At 44.4% G+C, this 20,292-nt stretch overlaps 1 protein-coding gene across 2 annotated transcripts in view; it reads left to right on the forward strand.

Moving 5' to 3' along the window:
- RALGDS (ral guanine nucleotide dissociation stimulator) overlaps positions 1–20,292 on the forward strand; it is a 92,252-nt gene that overhangs the window by 24,333 nt on the left and 47,627 nt on the right. The gene's annotated exons all lie outside the window — the stretch shown is intronic.

Below are 20,292 nucleotides of genomic sequence, written 5' to 3' on the forward strand. Positions count from 1 at the left end.
GACTCCAGGGGCAGTGCTCTATCTACTACACCACCTAGCTGCCCCTATAATTGGGGTTTTTTTGTAATCTTATATATTTTATTTTATGCATTTAAAAATATTATTCTCAGAAGGGGCCCCTAGACTTCACCAGCCCAACAAAGGGATCCAGGACATAAAAGAGGTGAAGAAACTCAGTAAGTTCCTTGAGGGCAGGGATCATTTTTGTATTTACATATACATGGCCTACCACAGTGCCTGGCATATGGTAGCAAGTTAATAAAAGCTTACTAATTGATTGACTGGAGGAAAGAGGGAGGGTATATGTACACATGTGCATACTCACACAGATATGTGTGTGTGAGCCTACAAATATTTGCTACTGTGTGACTTTTTAAAGCTCAGTGATTTCATCAGCGTGTCCGTGACTCCAGAACATTGGTAATACCTCTGTGATTTGGTAGATGGGCTTTGAGAATTGCCAAGGCCAGCCAGACGGTGCATCACTTACACTGGTGATAACCCTCTCTGAGCTTCCTGGGTTGGGTGGCAGGCCATTGCTGAGCCTGTACCTGAAGCTTTTCTGGCTTGATAGGCTTGTGTTCCTCAGCTAGAACAACTTTCCAGCACTGAGACTCACCCCTAGGCCATGATGAGGTATTAGGAAGAGGACTTGAGTGGAGGGTGTGTTACCTGTATTTATTATAATAACATATTATAACAGACATAAATAATCATGTGTTTATCTTTAAGGTTCACAATAAGTACTTTCTCCACAACAATTCTGTTAGGTAGATAGGGTGAGTAGTGTCCCATTTTTCAGATGAGGAAACTGAGGGAGTAGAAAGATGAAGGAACTTGTCCAAGATCACAAAAAGCTTATGTTGGCAGTACCATGATTCAGTCCCTGGTCTTCTGATTCCAAATTCCCTGCTCTTTCTACTTTATCGTGTATGAGAATGTACATTCATGGAAGTACTGTAAGTTTGTGTTTATGTATACATGTGTGAGAGGAAGCTGGGTTCTAATTCTGCCTTGCTAGGTGACCAGTATCAATTTACTTCCCTGAGGTGAAGTTTCCTTATTTGAGAAATAGTGATTAAAAAATACTGACTACTTCATAGGGATGTTGTGAGGGTCTGATGATATAATGAAAATGAAGAACTTTGCAGATTTAAAGTGTTATAGAAATAGAATCATAAGGCCATAAATTTAGATTCGGAGGGAAGCTGATTCAGTCCGACTTGCTCATTTTAATTATGAAGAAGTGAAGGCTACATATGGTAACCCAGGGGCCCAAGGTCACACAGGTAGTGTCAGGATTGGAAGCCAAGACCTTAGACTGCAAATCCGGGACTTTTTCCCATTGTACCAAGCTGCCTCTTCATAATGTCTCACACACATACATATACATATACATATACATATACATATACATATACATATACATATACATATACATATACATATACATATACATATACATATACATATACATATACATATACACATACACATACACATACACATACACATACATATACATACATATACATATACACATACATATACATATACACATATATATACACATACATATACACATACACATATGTAAGCACACATAGAGCCTGTATGGCATATATGTATGTGCATGTTGTATATATAAGACGATAGAAGCTATGGACACAAAGATAACTGAATCCTAGAACTCTATCTGTCCATATTTTTACCTGGAGCAAAAACCACTGGAGTAGGTAGTCATGGGCATAGGTGTAAAGGACAGTCTGATCATTGGTGTAACCAGGAGAGGGGGAAGGATGATCCTCAACCCTGTGCCCATAATTAGAGCACTGAGTAGGTATGACAAAGGGGCTGTTGTGCTATGCCAACAGATGACTTCAAGGTGAGGAGCAGAGAAGGATCTTCCTGTGGATGAAGCTGAACCACCTTCCCCCATGTCCCTGCCCGTGGACAGAGTCCCTTTAGTCCCATGCTGGTTACTTCCCTGCCTCTGGATTGGGATGGTAGAGGGGAAGAAAAATAGGAACCTTCTGCTGTGCTCGCCTGTTTGCTAGTGAATTCTGAACTGAGTGAGGTGATGACATAGTCATCGGGTAAATTGTTCTCAGCAATTCTTCCTGGGCAGAAAGCCCATGTGGTTTGCTCGCAGGGTGTAAGCTGATGGGCCTGACTCAACATGCCAGGGCGGCATGGGGAACATTAGGGGGTCGAGCCAGCCTGGGGTTCCCAGGAACATGACTCAGTGACCTCACTCTAGAGGCACAACTGTGAATCAGCAAGTTGGCACCCCGGTAACCACAGAGTTACTGTTATTCTCAGCTTTAAGGAAGAGCCAGACTAAACCCCTGATTAAACAAAAGTTTGGGTTTGGGGAAATAAAGCACTTCTTTGATCTTTCCGCACAGCTCCAAGTTCTGTACTCTCTCCACCCTACCCCCACCTTTCTCCCAACATCTACTATTGTTTCTTTTGGCTCAAAAATGTTTTCCAGGGCGTCTCCAGGCATACTCCTCCCATGGTATAGCCAAGAGAGCACTGGACCAGGAATCAGGAGTATCACCTCAGCTGCTAACCTCTCTGGGCCTCAGTTTAGTCCTCTGTAAAGTGGGCAGAATAATCCTTGCCCTGCCTTCCCTTCTGGCCTTATAGATATGAAAGCCTTGGCTAAGTATAATGCTGTACTCCGAAGAGTTTAGCTTCTGCGTCTGTAAAATGAGGGGACTCAGTAACCTTTAAGGCCCTTTCCAGTTCTGAACTCTCTGAAATATGAAGCATTATTATCACTAATGTCTGTCATTGGCTAAAAGGGAAAAGCCTCCCAATCTGAGTGAGTCTGATTGGAAGAGGTAAAATAGTACCAAAGTTAGGGTCTTAGAAAGAAAAAGCAGTGGTTTGTTTTCACAACATTTGGTTGTAAGCTGTTTTAAACGCCCCCAGTCATTGATCAGCCCCAAGTACCGAGGTTCAGGATGGAGGAGAGGACAGATAGAGCCCTTCCTCCCATCCCCCACCAACACCAGACACCCACCAGACCGTGCTCTGCCTCCCTCCCTCTCCCCATACCTAAAACACCCCCAGATCTGTAGACACTCACACATACATGCCCTAACACACGCCCACTGTACGGTGGGAGCCCTGAGTCGTAGGGATGAGGGGAGAGGAGGTGGGTTCCCTGGGCCAGGCCAGGCCAAGAAGGAGAATTGAAACCATTGAGGCCAGGCTCTTCTATTCTTTTCCCCATACAGGATGTCATTCTGAGTAAACAGCTTCTAGAACCAACCCCCCCCCCCAGTGAGCCTGATGCTCTTGGTCTGAATCACAGCTCCTAGCGACAGCCTTGCTCTGTTTATAAACAATAGGTCCAGCTCAGCCCACAGGATCCGCCTCAGAAGGATGGCTGGGGAGGGAGGGTTCCCTCCCACTGAACTAGAGGAGCCTGGGCCCACCAGGGTGTAGTATGTAATCTGTGTGGGTGTCCACAAATGTGTGTCACAGTGTATATCAATGTGTGTGAAAAGTGTGTGTTGTATTTGCCTCTGTTTAAGTTATGTTTGCATGTGTGAGTGTGCACTCCAGCCATACTCAGCATAACAGAGCATCCTGTCACGGGGTTGCCCTCTCCCCCAGGTCATTTTGTCCATCCCTCTGCCTCCAGACAGGACTGCCCAGGGTCATGACTATTCTATGGAAGGAAAGGCTGTAGCTTCCCTCCTTTGCTCTGACAACACCCCCACCCTGTGTCCTAATGTCCCAGGCTCTCTTTGTCATCTGTTTTCGTTCCAGTTGGTGACAGTGATCTAGAGTGTCATGTGGCAGCCATCCGGACTCCCAAACAAAGAGGTTTCTTCTTAGGCCCCCTGTGGCTGGCAGGCAAGCAGGCAGGCAGGCAGCAGCAACAGCAGCAGCAGGGACCCCGTCTGTGGAGGGAGGGGGAGGAGAAACCAGGCCTCTTTCCTCCCCCATCCCCCTTCCCTCCGGCTCATGCTACTCCTTGGGCCCCCGGGGAGGGGGAGAGCAGCTCATTGCCTTCTGGTCTGCAGCTGGGCTTGGCACAGGGCAGGCAGCCCCCTTAACCAACCCAGAAAAATGTCCCCCTCTTGGGTTAGCCCTGCTCCCTCCTGCCCCATCCCCTGCCCCTCTGCCTTCCCCCATACTTGTGACTCCACCTCCTCCCTGCTTTTCAGGTGAGGTCATCCAGTTCTGTGGGAGGCCATGGGAGCCTCAAGCATTGCTGGGATAGCAATCCAAGGTATGGACCACTGGTTAAAACCCAGGAATTTGAGCAGTGAGATGTCCTGACTTTGGTTGCCTCCCAGGGTCATGTGAGCTCCTGGGGTACTCAATATTAATTAGGAGCTCTGACCTTCCTTCTGCAGGCTATGACTGTGGAAGTGGGGGGTGGGGCCAGAGCAAGAGCAGCCCTCTAGTTTGAGGGATGTTAATGAAAAGAGTATTGGTCTTAAACATCTGAGGACCTGAGTTTGAGTCTCATCTCTAACCGTAGGCAAATCAGTTTAATTCTCTGTACCTGTTTCCTTATCTGCAAGATAGGAATAAACATCTCTATAGAAGGGAGGGAGGGAGGGAGGGAATAAGCAATTATGTGGAACCTGCTGTGTGCCAGGAACTGTGCTAAATTCCAACTCCTCCATAAATTTAATAATCCCTCATGCAGTTGGATTCTACCGTTTGTAAAGGAAAGGTCTAGGCAAAAGGTTAGGAGAAATTCAGGAGGGGAGAGATCACTTTTAGCTGGAAGGGGTGAGGGTAGATGGATGTCAAGGAAGGTTTAATGGAGGTGGTGTAATCTGAGCTGGGCCTTGAAGGAAGGGAACAGCTCAGTAGACAGAGATGGAACAGTGTGGGGGGGGAATCTTTTCCCAGCATAGGAACAGATAGTATGAGACTGGAGAAGGAAGAATAGGAGAGAAGCATGAGAGAAGGCTGAAAGTATAGGTTGGAGATAAATTGATAGAGAGCCTTCCATGCCAAGATCAGCCACAGATGCTTATTTCTATAGGCAGTGAGGAACCACAGCAGGTTTGTTGTAGTAGTAGTAGTAGTAGTAGTAGTAGTAGCAGTATTAGTAACAGTAATAGTTATAGTAGCAGCAGTAGCAATGGTGGTGGTGGTAGTAGTAGTAGTGGTGGTGGTGGTGGTGGTGGTGGTAGTAGTGGTAGTGATGGTAGTGGTAGTGGTGGTGGTGGTGGTGGTGGTGGTGATGGTGGTGGTAGTAGAAGTAGTAGTAGTAGTGGTGGTGGTGGTGGTGGTGGTGGTGGTAGTAGTAGTAGTAGTAGTAGTCTCCTGCTAAATTGTCATTGTGACTTAAGTGGTGCTTTCAAGCAGAGGCTGGAAGGCTGCTTGTAGTATAGTAGGGATTTCTTTTGGGTGTGGGCTATACCAGCTGGCCATGGAGGTTCCTTCCAGTTCTCAAATTCTGTGATTCATTAAGAGGATGATGGTAGAAAGTGGAGAGGATGGATTGGAGAAGGGAGAGACCAGAGGCAGGAAAACAAATTGGTTTAGTCATTTTCCCCTTAGAATTCATTGTCTTCTTCCCTGTGATAGCCTGTCATCTAGAAAACATCACATCTTAGAATTTCAGCTTTAGGAGAGACTTCAGAGGCCATCAGAGGCAGCTGGTGGTACAGTGGACAAAGCGATGGTCCTGAAATCAGGAAGACCTGAATTCAAATGTGGCCTCAGACACTTAATGGGGCAAGTCACTTAACCTCTGTTTACCTCAGTTTCTTCAACATTAAGATGGGAATAATAATAGTACCTACCTCCCAGGGCTGTTGTGAAGCTCAAATGGGATATTTGTAAAAATGCTCTTAACTCAGTGCCTGGCACATGGTAGGTATTATATAAATTCTTATTCCCTTTCCTCTCATCTGATCTGACCTATGCCCACATAGGAACCCCCCTCTGCCACATTCCTGTGAAGTTATTATGCAGCCTTTGTTTCAAGGATCTTTTACAGAGAGAACACACTCCCTCCTGAGCCAGCCCCTTCACCTTTTAGAGGACTCTTAACTGTTAGAGTTTTTCTTGCCATAAGCTAAAATCTCTGCTACTTCTATATGAATTCTGCTCTTTGGGGCCAAACAGAGTGAGTCCAGCTCATCTTCTCCTCCATGTGGTTGGAGACAGTGATACATCCCTTCCCTAACTCTTCTTATGTCCCGGCTACTAACCCACCGGTGGCATAGTCTCCCGTCCCTTTACCATCATCTTGGTTACCCTCTTCTGGGTGCCCTAGATTGTGAGCATCCTTTCTAAAACATCATATCCAGAACTGACTGAAGAAGACACAGCCAGGAAGATCCTGAATTTTCCTTGTGTCTTCTTTATAAGAAGTTAATCCCTTGATTAGGTTTGCTCTTTGGTACAATGTGAACTCATCTGGCCCTGGGTGTTTCTGTTGTTCAGTCATGTCCCATGTTGGCAGAGATACTGGAGTGGTTTGCCATTTCCTTCTCCACTGCATCCCCATTTTACAGATGGGGAACTGAGGCAAATAGGGGCCGAGTGGCTTGCCCAGGGTCACATAGATAGTAAGCTAGTAAATGTTTGAGGCCAAATGTGAACGCAGATCTTCCCAAGTCCTAGTTTGGTGCTCTATCCACTGAACCACCTAGCTGCCCTGGGCCCTGGGTGCTACCATTGCTCCTTTAACACTGCACTGAGGTTAGCTGATTGATTCAGCTGGTCCATTCATCCATGAAGTCCCCCCAGGGAACCACATGGCCCCACAGATGGCAAAGAATGGCAGTGGCAGAGTGGGGAGGCGGGCAGATCGAACCAGCTTCTGATGTTACCTTGGGTGGAGGCATGTACCAAAAAGAGAGAGGCTGCCCAGTGCTGTAGAAATAGCACAGACTAGTCTTGGAGGACCTGGGTCAAGATCCTGTCTCTGTTGCTTGCTTCTCTAGTGTGATGCTTGGCAAGTCCCTTAATCTCCCTCAGTTTACTCATCAATAAAATGAAAGGGTTGCTCTGAAAGGCCTCTGAAGTCCTTTCCATGTTGGATCCACGATCCCATCTTGTCATCATAAGTTTGAATCAGGTCTGTGTAAACCCAGAGCTCTGGTTCTAAGCCAAGCGTTATTAAGATATAATATTTCAGATGGGGTTTGACCAGGAAAGAGGTCAGTGGGAACTCCTGCTCCAGATTATACCCTGTGATGGTTGCTGACTGCTGGCCTCATGCCTCCCTTCTGGAGCCCCACGGTCCTGGGTGCTGCTGGTCCTGCCCTGGCTTCTCCTGACAAGAAGAGCGTGGACCAAGCTCTTTTCTAACATTGCTCCCGTTAGCTAGGTCAGGATGTTATTGGGGTGTTGGATGAAGGAGGAGATTAGATTCTGCTCACCCTCAGTTCCACTCAGCATTAACCCCCGACTACCCAGAGCCTGTACTTCCGGTGTCAGCCCCACACCTCCACAAAGCTACCCAGAGAGGATGTGAAACCATCTGACAGGCAGAGAAGCAGCTGGTGGGTTCCTTAGCAACTGGGGAAAATGCTGGGGCCCCCAGAAGGGCAGAGGGCAGGTTGGGCATTTATGACATATCCAGACTACCTACCCTTCACTCTAAAACACTAACAAATGTTCTCAACTCTCTGAAGCCACTTCCATTTTCTTAGCTCTGATCTGAAGCCTCTGCCATGGTGCCTATCCATCCAAAGGCAAGGTGAGGAGATGAAGCCATTCTCCTGCAAGTTTATAGCTAGGGATCTTCAGAGAAAGTAGTCTTCTTGGAGAGGGAGCGTATTGTGGATGGTCAGAAGAGTGTTGGACCTTTGGAGTCAGGAGAGCTGAATTGTAATCCTAACTTGACCATTAACTCACTGACGTTGGATAAGTCATTTCTATCTCATTCTTTGGAGCCTCAGTTTCATTGACAATATCCTAAGACTCTTGAGCTGGGATAATCAGGGAAGACTTCTGGGAGGAGGGTAGGATTGCACAGGGGCCTCGAGGTGCACACAAAAGAAGCAATGGGGTATAGAGAGAAAAGTTTTCAATTTGGAATCAAAGTTCCTGGGTTCTTATCCTAGCCCTATGGCTTTGTGTCTTCTCGAGACCTCAGCTCCTCATCTATAAAATGAGGCTATTGCTTTAGATGTTCTCTTCCAGTTCATAATCTGTAATCCTGTGGGTAGAGCATTAGACTTGGAGTCAGGAAGTTGTTGTCATTCAGTCATTTCAGTTGTGTCCGAGCTTATTTTACAGATGAGGAAACTGAGGCAGACAAGATAAAGTAACTTGCCCAGGGTCACACAGGTAGTAAGTGTCTGAGGTCAGATTTGAATTCAGGTCTTCCTGATTCCAGGCCCAGTGCCTTATCCATTTCACCATTTAGCTGCCCTTGAAGATTACTGAGCTCTGACTTAGCTTCTTATCCGCTCTGGGCACTGTTCATCACTGTTAATGAAGATACCCCTCTTCCCTGCTTGCCTTCTAATCCCCTTGGCAGCTACCAGCAGAGCACCCTTTACTCAGGACGTAGTTGACCTCTCTATGTCACCAACCCCATCTGCTGCTCGATTAGCCTGCCTTTGAGAGCTTAGTGGAAGTATTATACTACAATTCAGGAGACTTGAGTTCTGGTCCCCAGTCCCCCAACTGTTTACATGACCTTGGGTAAATCACTTCTCATCTGATCCTCAGTTTCCTGGCCTATAAAATGAGGTTAGATTAAATTATCTCAACTGTCATTTCTATCTTTATGATTATATGATACATAGGAGCAGAGATCAGTGTTCTAAGATACAGCTGAGTGGTTTCTAACACATTTAAATCTTCTTTCTTCCTTTCTTTCAAGGAAGTTGGGGTTAAGTGACTTGCCCAAGGTCACACAATTAGTATCTGAGGCCAGATTTGAACTCAGGTCTCCTGACTCCAGGGCTGGTGCTCTCTCCTCTGTGCCACCTAGCTGCCCACTAACTCATTTTAATCTGAAAAAACTTAATGACCTCCCCCATGCCCTAACCTCCCACACATGCTAGTCACAGTACTATGAGTATCCATGGACTGAGAAAATATATGACAAAAAGTCACAGTCAATTCAGTGCATCCTGGTGCACTCAGTCACTTAAGCATTTTTTAAGTACCTACTGTGTGCTATGAGCTGAAGACAAAAAAACACACAAACACACAAATAAAACAGTCCCTTAAGAAATTTACATTCCATTGAAGGAGATAACATATACACACATGTACAGAATAAATGAAAAATAAATACAAGGGAGTGAGAGAGGAAGGATTCTAGCAGTTGAGGGGATCAGAAAAGACAGTGGAATGATGATAGTTGAATTTGGAATTGGAGGGTCTGAGTTTGACCTTGGATAAGTCATTTAACCTCTTGACTTCCATTCCCTCATCTGTGGGTAAAGCATTCAGACTAGAAGACCTCTGAGACTCCTAGCTTTCAGTCTGTGAACCCATGGATATTTTATTACTCACAACTGCAAACATATATACGCATCTGCATAGATTTGGAAATAGGAAAATAGTCATGTTTTGTGAAGACATTACTTATTCAGTCTATAGAAGGCATGAGTGCTTATTCATGGATTCATGAACCCTCCTAGAAAAACTCCTTGGCCTCCCAGAGGTCTGTGCCTCACAGATCATGAGCAATGGGCAGTGAGGTGGCATATTACATAGAGCTCTAGACCCGGAGTCAGAAAGACTAGAATCTGGCCTTGGATGGTTTCTAGCTGTGTGACTCTGGGCAAGCCATTTAATCTCTGTCTACCTTAGTCTCCTCAGCTGTAAAATGGGTCTCATAATAGCACCTACTTCATAGGGTTATGGTGAGGATCAAAGGAGATAATACCTGTAAAGTACTTAGCATAGTGTGCCTGGCACATAGTAGGTATTTAATAAATACTTGTTCCCTCTTCCTATTGTACTATATATTGCAGAATCTTATTATTTACCTCCGTGAGGGTATCTTCTGTCCCCAAATTTGCCTTGATTTCGTTATCTGTAAAATGAAAGGATTACATTAGATGACTTCAAGGGTTCTAGATCTAGGCTCAAAAGAGACTGTATTTAAGGAGCTTGAGGCCCCTCCCGTGGCACTGGGAGATTCTAAGCAAGGGACGCTTGCCAAACTTCAAACGCAACCCAGCCTAGGATACTGGATAGCTGAGGCTTGGGAACTTACTGGTATACCTTGCCCAGCCCCTTTTGGGGCGGGCTTGGCCACTGGGACATAGTGACACCCCAGCATAGGCACTTGGGGAAGCCTCACTTACATGGGCAGACAGACAGAGTGACAGCTGGAACCTAGACTCCCTGGGGCCCCTGCTCCCTTCCCATGGCCCGAAAAGCAAGCCCAACCCTTGCTGCACCCCGGCTAGTCAAGCAGAAGAAAGGTTGGGTTTTCTATGCCTGCGTTTCCCTGGTAACCGCAAGAGGCCGGGTGGCTTCCCACCGTGCCTCCCTGAGAAGCCCACAGTTGTCAGAGGTGAGTTTCAGAGGGAGCTCTCAGCCTTCTCTTTGGGAGCGCCTGGGTTGGGCCCCAGCCAGAGCCCCAGGCTGGGGAGTTGGTTCCCTTCGTCTTCTTCACCCATTCTCAATCTCCCGCTCCATTAGAACTGGTCAAATGAGTTTGGCTTCTCGTGGGAATAATGTGGTTTTGAGGAGACCACCCAAAGTTGGGTGTTTGGGATATTTTGAGCTCCCACTTCTCCGTCTTAAGGAAAGCCTCCAAAGATCTTCTTTGTACGGTAGTATGATAGAATAGCACTGAATGTGAATTTAGAGCAACATGGTTCAAATCCTGCCTTTTATTTGCTACCTGTATGACAGTGGGCAAGCAAGTCTCTCCATGCCTGTTTCCTCACCTGTAAAATGGGGTTGGACTCGGTAGCTTGTAAGATCCTTTCCAGTTCTAGAAGGATGATCATGATGGAGCCCCGGGGTTTGTCATGTCTTACCTTGTCATCTTTCGCCTCATCCTGTTTTATTTTTTATCTACGTAGATAAAAGATCCAGGCCCATTCTCTCTTGGGGAAGCATGGAGGGTAGTGAGTAGTATGGCAAGAGCAGGGGAGATTCCATAGCTTAAGTAAGCAAACAGCAGGATATGTGTGGATCTCTGGAGCCTTTCAGGAGCAAGTGTTCTTCCTGAGTCAGGGCTTGTGAGGCACATCCAGAGGTGGTTAGCAGCATATATTTCCTGGCTCCTATGTTCAGAATCATGGGGCAGAGTAGTAAGTCCCAAGCTAGCATTCTGCAGGGAGAGCCCAAGCACCTCAGGGATTGGGGTTAGTGGTCATAGTAAGCTATGAGAATCTAGCCTTCTGAATCAAAACGTCAGCTCTTTCCTTAATGTAGGGCTCTCACAGGGGAGTGGCTTGTTGGATGAAAGTGTGCTATAGATGAAATTAATACTTGGAGGGAGACTGGTTTCTTATCTAAAGCTTGTACCTCCCCTAGGGCCTAGCATAGAGTTCTCTGTACGCAGCAGGGTCTTAAAACAAGTTTGTTGAATTGATTTAAATCTAGTCTTGTGATTGGGGTTTAGCTCTGGCTTTGCCACTCACTGCTTGACTCTGGACCTTAGTTTTTCCATCTGCAAAATGGAGACCAAACTACTCGTCCCCATCTATCTTACAGGGTTGTTGTGAGGAGAGAAGGTTATGCTGGGGGCAACATCAATTTGAAAATTATGTAATACAGTGTAAGGGACTGATTTTCGTGCAGGGGAGAGGACACCAATAACCTGAGCCTCTGAATGTTCTATTTAGCCATATGCCTTTCTGCAGAGTGATTACTTTGGTGGACACTGTCCCATCCTGCTTGCCCATATGTGAATTTGTTCCAGTCGTTTCAGGGGAACATGATGTGGGCATATAGAATAGGAACAGCTGGAAGGTACGATAGAACATAACATATGAGAAATAAAAGTGACCTAAGAATATTGCAATGTCAGAGCTGGAAGGGATTGATGTTGAGTCGTTTGTCATTTGTGTCTGATTCTTTGTGATCCTGTTTGGGGTTTTCTTGGCAAACATACTGGAATGGTTTGCCATTTCCTTCACCAACTCATGTTACAGATGAGGAAACTGAGGCAAACAGAGTTAAATGACTTGTCCAGGGTCACACAGCTAGTAAGTGTCTGAGGACAGATTTGAACTCCTGAAGATGAGTCTTCCCCAACTCCAGGCCCTGCACTCTGTCCCTTGTGCCACCTAGCTGCTCAAAGGGATAATCTAGTGCAATCTCTTTGTTTTACAGATGGGGAAATTAAGGCTCTAAAATAGGGAGTCAAACAGACTCAGTCAAACAGAGAGTACGTGTCTGGGCCCAGTCAAGAACCCAGATCTCCTGAACTTCAGTCCAAGCCCTTTCCTGCCATTTTGGCCTGTGAAGATTTCCTTTTCTCTTGTCCTATGTGGATGGTTGCTATTAAAGGAAAAACCACTGGGAATAGGAAGGTGACATTTCCTTTAGTGGTGGATGTTCAGGCTGAGCCCTAGTCTTTATATCCTCTTACTTCCCCCTTGGGATCTGAGGCAGGAAGTTCTTATAGACTAAACTCAAGAAGCATGGTTGAGCCAGGAGCCCCACCCTATGGGGCTCTCGAACCTGGAACCTCGTCAAGGCTTGTAAATATAGCTGTCCTCCTATTCACCTCTGCCACATGGGGCTGCCCCATGAACCACAGAAGCAGGTGAGGAATGAGGTAATGCTGGGTGCCAAGAAATGACCAGGGAGACATGCAAGGCATGGCTGGAGATGTGCCCAACATCCTCCTCCCAGGAGGCCCTACTGAGGTCTAAAAATAGACTGAACAAAGCCTCATTGATCTAGGATGGTTAGGTGCCGTCCTGCCCCAGAGCAGGGGAATGGACAAGACGAGCTCGTTGTGTCTGCTGCCCTCCCTTTGGTGATGACTTCTAGGATGGGAACTCACAGTCTGAAAAGACAGTGTTTCTGGGTGGTCGGGACAGAGGGTCCTTTTCCCGTCGACTTCTGTGGTTAGTGAGCCTTGCCCTGGGATGAGAGAAGGGGGAGGAGTATTCTTGAGAATATGGAGGATAGATTCTTCCCAAGAATCACCCATCTCTCAATGGCATCCTGAGCACTGCATTTGTTTCTCCTGGTGTTGGTTGTGGGGTGGTAGCTGCCAGCCCAAGGCTAGCTGCTGCACATGGGAGCCTAGAGGTATGAACTTTGCCCTCAGTCACCCCAGAGCCAATCTCAGAGCTCCAGGTAAAGGCAAGCCAGCCTTCTGGCAGGGATCTCAAACACTGACACAAACCCAGCAGAGCTTGCTGGGGCTGACAGGAGAAAGGCAGGGAAGAGGAGAAGGAGAGTGAGGATGGGAAAAGCGTCGAGTGATTTCTTAGGTTTGAGCTCTCAAAGGGAGATATCAGTAAGTGGAGCTTCATGCAAGAGCGACTAAACATACAAACATCAAGGCTAGCAGCAGCAAGAGTAATCAGGGAAGGCTTCCTGCAGGAGGTAGTTTTAAGTGGGGTGTTAACAGGATGAGACAAAGATTAGTAATAATCTCTCACATTTGAACTGCTCTTTATACTGTTTGAAAGCCCTTTCACATCATCTTCATCTCATTTGATCTTTCCAAACAGCAGTGCTGTCTGGACAGGGTAAGCATGTGCAGTATTATTTTAGGCACACAAAGTGTTATTTTACAGAGGAGGAAATGTGCCCAAAGAAGTTAGAGGAAGAGCTCTGGTCCTTGGGGTTGTTTGACCATGATTTTCTAGCTTACCACTAAGGGTTTTGCCCTGGTTGGTCATGTAGAGAAGGGAAAGAGAAAGATTAGTCTTCAGACCAATGAGTCCCTTCCCCTTTCCCTCTGCCTCAAATTACAAAATGTTAAGGCTGAACGGAACCTGAGTGGAAATGGTGTCCAGTGGAAAGAGCACTGAACTTGTCATGGGACCTAACCTTGACTTCTAGCCTGTGACTTACGCCCTGTGTGACCTTGAGCACCTCAACCTCTCTGATCACCAATTTCTTAGTCTATAAAATGAGGGACCTGGACTCCGATGACTTTTAAGGTCCCTCCCAGCTCTAGATCTATGGCTTTATGATATAGACCAAGCCCCTCATTTTATGCATGAAGGAACTGATGCCCGGAGAGGTTAGAGAAATGATTTACCAAGGGTTACATAGGAAGTAAGTGGCAGAGAGTTCTTTCCACTAAATCATTTTGTGTTACCTGTAGCATGCCGGATTGATGCAGAGGAAGTAGGAGGGTCCTGGGTAGGTTGGAGAGAAATAGATACAGGCTTGCTTGATCCAGTGGAGAGCCTGGGACTGGGTCTGGGGGGTGGAAGGCAGGAATAAGAAAGGAAGGGCAGGACAGAGGAGAGTGGAGTAACCATAAAGTAATGAAACTGGCTGATCCCCAAACTTACCTGTGCAAATGAGGGCTGTTTGTTCCTTTGAGAAGGTTCTGCACTGATTTCAGTGGCGTCCCCATTGCTCAGAGCGTTCCTAAAACCATTCTTAGGGGATGGTCTCAGAGCGTAGAAGCCACAGAGTAGGCTCCAGCACTTTTTTGTTTAGTCATTTGAGTCGTGTCTGACTTCTCATGACCCCATTTGGGGTTTTCTTATCAAAGACACTGGAGTGGTTTGCCATTTCCTTCTCCCGCTCATTTTACAAATGAAGAAACTGAGGCAAACAGAGCTAAGTGACTTGCCCAGGGTCATACAGCTAATAAGGGTCTGAGGCTGGATTTGAACTTGGGTCTTCCTGACTCCAGGCTCTGCATTCTATCCACTATGCCACCTATGTGTCCCAGCAGTTTATGCACATCTTATTTAAAAGGGGTGACACTCATAATCCTTATTGTGTCAGGCTTATTTCAGAGTAACTTTGGGCTGTTTCCCTTTTTAGAAAAAAAATTCTAAATTTAACGAACACAAAATGAGAATTTCTAATTGCAAAGTATAATGAAAAAAAGAATTGCACATTAAACTACAAATCTCTGTTACATTCAGCTTGCTTTTCCTTTTAGGTATATAATAAATTCAACATGTAACTTTCAAAGCTGTCCTGTTTAGCTTTCCTTTTGACCTTTCTGTTCTCCTTTGTGCATTTAAAAAAATGCTTCATGACCTTCTTTTCTTTTTTTCTTCTTTTGGCAATCCTATAACTGTTCTCCCTACCTTCACCACCCTCACCCTCTGTCCCTATTGAAAAAAAAAAAAGTAAAACCCTTTTAACAAATATGCGAAGTCAAGGAAAACAAATTCCTACATTGGTAGTGCCCAAAAATTTATGTCTCATTCTGTAGCTCTGTCAGGCAGTCGATAGCATGCTTCATCATTGGCCCTCTGGAATCATGGTTGGTCATTTCAATGATCAGAGTTCTTAAGTTTTTCAAAGGTGTTTTTTTCTATAACATATAATCATGTGGTATAACATTATAACTTCTCCTGGTCTGCTAACTTCACTCTGCATCAGTTCATACAAGTCTTCCCAGGTTTCTCTTTTGTAATGTTTCACTGAGCAATAATATTCCGTTACATTCATACACCACAGTTTGTTCAGCCATCCCTCAATTAATGGGGAACCCTGTAATTTCCAGTTTTTTACTTAAACAAATATAGCTGCTATGCATATTTTTGCTTATTTGAGACTTTTCCTATACCATTCCCTATATACTCTTTGGGGGGTATAAGCCTAATAGTGGTTTCATGGGATCAGAGGCAGTGCACAATTTAGTGACTTTTGGGACATAGATACAAATTGTTTTGCAAAATGGCTAGACCAATTCCCAGTTCCATCAAGAGTGCTTATCTTCCCAAAGATCCACCAGTAATTGTCTGTTCTTTTTCAGTCATCTTTGCTAACCTAATAAGGGTAAGATGAAACCTCAGAGTTATTTTCATTTGCTTTTCTCTTGTTTTTTAGTAACTTAGAGTATTTTCATATCATTGTTGACAGCTTGGGTGTCATCCTTAAAACTGCTTGTTTATGGCCTCTGACCATTTATTTATTGGGGAATGTCTCTTGTTCTTATATATTTGAATCAGTTCCTTATTTATCTTGGATATCAGACCTATATCAGAGAAACTTGCTGCAAACATTTTTTTCTTTGAAGACTTGTTTCCTTTCTAATTTGAGCTACATTTGTTTTATTTGTGCAAAACTTTTAAAAATTTTATGTAATAAAAATTGCCCATTTTACCTTTTGTATCCTCTCCCTTGTTTAATCATGGACTTTCCTTTATCCACAATTATAACAAGTATTTCCTTTCCTGTGCCTCTAATTTAGTTATGATGGAATTTTTTATAACTAAGTCATGTATCCATTTGGAGTTTGTCCTGGTAAATGGTTATATATGGCATATAGAGTTTATGTGACAGTATGGCATGAGATGCTAGTATTATGGTGTTAAAATATTGATATGTTGTATAAAGTTTTGGCCTAAACCTTATTAAAATGGGGCTACACTTTCTTGTCCTCACCACTTCACCAAGCTTAACTTCAAATGACTTTGGGCTTTTTCCAAAATTCAGCTTTACAATCCAGTCCAGAATCTTGCATAGAATAGGTACTTGATAATTATTTATCAAATTGAAAAAAAAATCGAGTTGGAAATTCACTTTAAAATAGTTGAAAAAGGTCCTAGGGAACAGATAATGAAATGTCCGTTAGTTTCATAGCAGACAGGTAGAGGCTAATAAGACCACATTTTGTACACATAGTCAGATGGGGTTATTGTAAAGGATATTTCAGTGAGGCACAGAGCTTCCAAGAATGGGGAGGTGATCTTCCCATTGTACTCTGCCCTCACTAGACATCATCTAAGTCCATCGGTTCTCAAACTTTTTGGTTTCAGGATATCTTTATACTCTTAGAAATTACTGAGGCCCCCAGGAGCCTTTGTTTTTTGTAAATTATATCTCAGTCAGTCAGTAGATATTTATTTAGCTAGGCAATGTGCTGAGGGCTGGAGATACAGAAAGAGGCCAAAGACAGTCTTTATCCTCAAGGAGCTCATGGTCTAAGTGGGGAGACAATAAGCAAATAAATTTGTACCAGCAAGCTACATACAGGATAAATTGTTTAACATAGGGGAAGGCACTAGAATTGAGAGGGGTTAGGAAAGGCTTCCTGTAAAAGATGATTTTCATTGGTTTTAATTGGGACTCAAAGGAAGCTAGGAGGCTGAGATAAGGAGGGACAACATTCCAGGCATAGGGTACAACCAGAGAAAGTGCCAAGGGATAGATAGGTGGCACAGTGGATAGAGCACTGGCCCTGGAGTCAGGAGGACCTGAGTTCAAATGTGGCTTCAGACGCGTAACATTCACTAGCTGTGTGACTCTGGGCAAGTCACTTAACCCCAATTGCCTCACAAAAAAAAAAAAGAAAGAAAAGAAAAAGAAAATGCCCAGAGCCAAGAGATAGAGTATATTGTTCATAGAACAGCCAGGAAACCAGTATCAAGGAGAAGAGGGTGATCAAAAGTATTGATATTTATCTTCTAAGGAATTAAAACATATCAGTCTTATTATGAAAATAATTTTCAGCTCTTGGACCCTCTGAAAGGATATTGGAAGGTTCCCTGAGGATCCCCAGACTACATTTTGAGAACTGCTGATCTAGAGAACTGTGTTCAATCCTGGTCATTCAAGTTGATGACGGACCTTGAGTCCATGTCATAAGAGTTGAAGGAACTGATAGATTTTTAGACTGGATAAGAGAAGACTCAGGAGAAGGAAGGAAGGAAGGAAGGAAGGAAGGGAGGGAGGGAGGGAGGGAGGAAGGAAGTGTTCATTAAGTATGTTCTATATGCAAGAAAGGGCAGATAGCTTTTTTGTTTTGGCAAAGAATTGGAAATTGAAAGGATGCCCATCAATTGGGAAATAGCTGAACAAGTTGTGGTATACAAATGTAATTTATATTATTGTGCTATAAGCAATGACAAGCAGGCAGATTTCAGAAAAACTTGGAAAGACATAAACTGATGCAGAGTGAAGTGAGCAGAACCAGGAGAACATTATACAAAGTAACAGCAATGTTGTATGATGATCAACTGTATATATGACTTAGCTCTTCTCAGCAATACAATGATTCAAGACAATTCCAAAGGACTTATGATGAAAAATGCTGTCCACCTGCAGGGAAAGAACTGATGGAGTCTGAATGCAGATCAAAGCATACTGTTTTTACGTGTGTGTGTGTGTTTGTGTGTGTGTGTGTGGTTTTTTTTTCCTTTTGGTCTGTTTCTTTTACAATCTGACTAATATGGAAATGTTTTACATGATGGCACATATATAACATATCAAACTGCTTACTAGGGAGGAAGAAAATTCAGAACTCAATTTTTTTAAATGAATGTTAAAATTTGGCTTTACATGTAACTGGAAAAAATGGGCAGAAGTTGGAAAAAGGCAAATTTAGGCTTGATTTTAGGAAGATTTTGCTAACAATTCAAGCTATCCAAAAATTGAATGGCTCCCTTTTCTTGGAGGTCTTCAAGCAGAACTGAGAAGACCACTTGTTGGGAATATTATAGCAGGAATTCCTTTTGAGTATGGGTTGAACTGGATGGCTATTGTGAGCCCTTTTGAACCCTCAAATTCTGTGATTCTTTTTTAAATTTTTAATTAATTTTGCTTACTTGTTTATCTTTGTCACAAATTAAGATTCAATCTGAAGAAGAATGAAGAGGTAAAGCCAAAAGACATCAACGAATCTTTTTTTTTTTTAGTTCATTTTAAAACAATTGCCATCACCCAGGATGAGTTACAGTTCATATCTGGGGCTTAGAAGGCTATTACCAAAGAGAAGTTTCCCAAACATTCTTATGACTGAGGTTCCTACCTTCCTAAAGACTAGCTTGGCCTATGCTGGGGAGAGAGAAGAGAGTGTGGGGGAAGATACAGGGGTTCAACCACTATGGGGAAGAAATATGCACCCTCTAAATTTCAGCACTGTGGTGCAAAACCCTACTTATTAGACCCCAGTTATGGCCTTGTAAATAAATAACTTCCAGCAGCAGCTTAGTCAGACTTAGGGAGAAGGAAGGAGGAAAAAGCAGTGGTTAGCTCTTAAGCTCCTTAAAGACACAGACTGTCTTTCATGCTGTCCTTGTTTCTTCGAAACAAGCGAGGTGCTTTACACGTAGTAGGTACTTATTAAATGCTATTGAATTAAATACCTGTAGGGTGATATTGTGGTTACAAGGCAGTGCTGATTCACAGCATAGGACCTTGTGTAGAGTAGGCACTCAAGAAAATACTTGCTGAATGAATCAGTGAATTCTGAATCTGACCACTTTTCCTCCAAGCTAACCCTGCCTTGCTGAACCAGGGTCTTAGAACAGGAAGTCCATGAGAAAACATTTCTGGGGGACTCTCTTCCTTGCCTGGTTAGTCATTCCTAGCTGCTTAGCCCTCTACCTGGCCCTTCCTCCCCACCCCACCCCACCTCTACTCCCATTTTATAGGTCTAGCTTGCAGTCTCTAAGCTACCCTGGCCTCCTAGAGTTTCTTCGGTGCTAACCATTGAGGGGGGAGGGGAGAAAGACCCACTTTCTAGGACTTTCTATACCTAGCATTGGGTCTACCCTATCCATCCTAGACTTCATCCCTGGCAACACAGGAAGCCAGCCAGGCCAGGCATATGGTGTATGTGCTGTTTGGAAGGGGGTGTGGAGAATTACTCTGTGGGAGGTTCAAAGCATGGGGTAGTGATTACACCAGGGAGCTGAGTCACAGAGGGTTTCTTCCTGATTCAGCATTATGGCCTTAGCTTGGGGTTCCCTCATGGGGGCAGGGAGTTGATGGTCATAGAATGATGAAATAGAAATGAGGAGCCCTGGGTTGTAGTTGCACGTGGTCCCTTGCTACGTAAAGGAAGTCACTTCTGCTTCTGGCACTCAGATGATATTCTGAGAAAAGTGACATCTTTGTGAGGCTCTTGAGGAAGGTAAGGGGAGTGGCTTAGAGACTGGATTGCTTTTGGGGAGACTTGAAAGGGGATCTTGAGTGAGGGACCTTTGGGGAGGACACAACTCCCAAAACTTCTATTTAAGGTGTCTTTCTTTAGACACTCAGAACATTGTACTTTCAGGTTTTGTGTTGTTATTCCCTTGGTTTCTGTAGCCACTTTAGCAGCAGAAGGGTGAGGAAGTAGTGCCTAGCAGGGAAGAAAATCAATCAAGCAACACTCAATTTAACTACCAACCGTGTGACCCAAGCTGGAAAGACGGGAGATACATAGACAAAAAATGAAACAGTGCTTGCCCTTCCCAGGAGTGGAGGAGGAGGAACACA

Source organism: Phascolarctos cinereus, unplaced genomic scaffold, assembly GCF_003287225.1.
Source record: "Phascolarctos cinereus isolate Bilbo 61053 unplaced genomic scaffold, phaCin_HiC Scaffold_2;HRSCAF=192, whole genome shotgun sequence".
NCBI lineage: Eukaryota > Metazoa > Chordata > Mammalia > Diprotodontia > Phascolarctidae > Phascolarctos > Phascolarctos cinereus.